Consider the following 3,351-nt stretch of genomic DNA (forward strand, 5'->3'; position numbering starts at 1 on the left):
TGGAAGATTTCGTCTTCCACTAAAATTAAGATAACTCCAAAAAGTTTTCAACCCTGCTAAAGTACCGTTGGAGTGCACTAACCCTCACAGAGTCTTGAACCCCCGCTAGGATCGTTAAGAAGCTACAAGATCTAACATCTTCATGGCGTAGTCCACCTCTGCATGAAGCTCGCCATTGGCAGGAATCCATCATGTCTCCCAGAAGGTGAAGAAACGACCTCCTCGACAACTTTGTGTCTACAAGAAGACGAGCCTAACTTTAGTCAACTTTGAAACCTCCCTAGTCCTACGCTTAGTAATCTCGGGACGAGATTATTTTAAGGGTGGAAGATCTGTAACACCCCAACTTTTTGCAACCATGTTTAATTGTCCTTAGTGCAAAAATTAGGGGGAACAAAAACTTTTTCTAGAAGCCAATTAGATGCTTTGCCTTGATCTGTTCGTTAGAATGAAATGCTTTGATCTGTTGGTAGATGAATTGTCTTGTTTTGCTTGTTGAGTTTTTGAACTACCTCATAGAGCAACACCTCTAGTGGTAAAATCATCCTTGAATTCAAAACTAGGGATCATCTACCCCCTTAATGCATCCTTCTATCTTACCCTAGTCAAAAACCCTAAGGCATCATAAATCGGCTAAGTCCTAAATCTGGTTTAGGTTCCATTTTCGAGCCCTTGGATTAAGCTACCTCTTGCCATCTAAGGCAATACACTTGGTCCTAGACCTACCTTGTCATGAGCACTTCCCAACCATGTCGTTGCCTTGGACCAGGTCCCTCACATACCCACTCATCCTTGTTGGTTTAGAGGCCAAGTTATAAAATTGTTTTCGCAGGCTTAAAAAGTTCAAACTTTGGCAGTCGGTCTCTATGCACCCACAACTGTTATTGGTGACCTCGATGCATGGATCTCATCTATGCAACACCCTCTACAACTTCCACGTCTTGCATGTGCCATTCTATCTTTTCAACCTATTTTTCTCCCTTGATCTTGTATCCTATCCAATGTTACAGCACTAGATCCCATTTTCAATCGTTACCCTTTGTTTCTCTTCATTTCAAGTTTTATCTTCACAAAACCAAGAGTCGGAATGATGGGAACTTTAGGTAGCCACCATCTACCCTTGGGATCTCTTTTTCAAAAAAATACTTTCTATAAAAGTATCTACTCTATCCTTTCTTTTAAAACATATTTATGGTACTTATGCAAATTCTTGCATGATGTTGCTCTTTTAGAAATTTTGAGAAAAACCTACCTATCTTTATAAGATGAGTAGAGTATTTTGAAAACTCTAGGTTCTCCCTAGATACTCTCAACATTTTCAAAATACCTTTCAATAAAATCTCATTTCAAATCTTGCCATAACCATAGAAGTGATCCCAATTTTATTTCTTGAGCCATATTTTAATAGTAACCTTTGAGCACCAACTTTACCTCTTTAATTAACACCTAATCATGCTTATGCATTATTGCATGAGATCATGCTCACACTCCCTCTTCTCTCTCTTTATCTATGCTATGTCTTAGAAAGAGTTCCAAACAACCATATTTTTGAGTTCAAAATTTTAATATTAACCCTTGACACCCTATGCACCCATCCGATCTTACCATCACAAAATTGTTAACCAAACCATGATTGGACCCTTTTTCTTTCTTAGCCCTTCGAGTGATTCATCTCCATTTTTTTTTCTAGTTTTTGAAAAAATCATCCAAATTCTTTCCCACCTTGTGGAAAAGCCTGGTTGCATACCACCATCATCATGCACCATCCACCCCTCTATCCCTTTTCTCTCTTTTCCCTCCAACATATGCTTTTGACTTCCCTCCCTCCTTCTCCTCACTTGGCCGGGCCTTGTTTCATCCCTGGCCCAACCCTAACCATTAAACCCCTACCCCTGGACTCCCTCCCTCTCTTCTCAAGCCCAACAGCAGACCAAGCCCAGCCATCACCGAAGCCCTAGCACCTCTGGGAGAAACGCACGCTTGACAGAAACCCCTCCCGCTCGCACCCTCCTCCCTTCCCGCGCTTGCTGCCCCCTCTGCTGACGACGGCACCCTCACGTCACCTCCCGACGACCGCCCTAACGTCAGCAGGCTCGCAGCCATTGGTCATCGCCTCACGCCCGCCCATCCATTGGCCGCAGCCACGGTGCACACCCGCCCTACAGCCTATAAAACCCGACCCCGCGCACACCTTTTCCTCACACCACCTCCCTTCCCACCCCAGACCCCCACACAGAGGACGCGGAGTGCTCCCCTTGCTGCAGCTCACCGGAGGAGAACGCGCCGGCGTGGTCACCGTAGGGGTGGCGAGCGCGTGGAGCTCACCCCCGACGTCCCTGCCCCTCCTTAGCTATATGCGTCCTTCTCCGCACCCTCTTCTCTCTCTCTAACGCACGCCTGCGCGCCGCCAGGTCTGCCGGAGCCGGAGCACGCCGCCGTCCGTGAGCTGCTGCGAGGAGGTAGCGTCGGGAGGAGCTCCTGTGGACGAGAGGAAGGCGCCGAGCCCACGCCAGCACCGCCCCGGTCGCCGCCTTCCCGCCCCAACCGCCGCCGTCGACCACCGCGTCGCGCCGGTAAGCCGCTTGGCCGCCCCCTTCTTCTTTCCCGAGCCGCGCGTGCGTGCGTGCCTCAGGAAGGAGACGACGCCGATTCAATCGAGCGTGCCTGGTCCTGGGCCACGTCGGCCATGCAGCTGGGGCCCGCCACGGGCCCTCTCCCCTCCTTTTTTTTTTTTTCTTTATCTCCTCCACCTGGAAAACCCCACTGGGCCGACCGACACGTCTCCACGCGGCCCAGTCTACCCTATCTCTCTGTTTTCTGGAATTAAATCCTGCAACACATCTCAGTCACTTTTAATTCACCAAAAATTCATAAATGATCAAAATCAAGTGATGCAAATTGTTTTAGGTTCACACATAAAATCCTGATTACCTCAGACAATTTTTATACCAAGATATATTTTAGGTTTTTCTCAGTTTTTAAAATAGTACAAACATGCAAGTAGCCTTGATAAATCAATTGTTAGAGTTTTAAAAACTTTTTGAACCAAAATCCAATTTTTTTTGGTTAACCATATGCTATTACACAATTTTTGGCACTGGTTTGAGTATTTTAGGATTAAATATGATATTGTGGTATTTAATACAAGTATTTCTATAATCTGTGTTTGAGGATTTGTTTAGGGAGCGAGAAAATGTTATTTTTGAGTGAAACCATTTTTTTTGTACTCACATTACTCCTATAAACAGCATATCCAGAGCTCATATTTATTTGAGCATCTGAGATTTTCTAAGATTTTAAACCTTGAATTGGACCCTCTGATGAGTATATTATTTTATTAAAAATCTTTTA

Source organism: Lolium rigidum, chromosome 1 (assembly GCF_022539505.1).
Source record: "Lolium rigidum isolate FL_2022 chromosome 1, APGP_CSIRO_Lrig_0.1, whole genome shotgun sequence".
NCBI lineage: Eukaryota > Viridiplantae > Streptophyta > Magnoliopsida > Poales > Poaceae > Lolium > Lolium rigidum.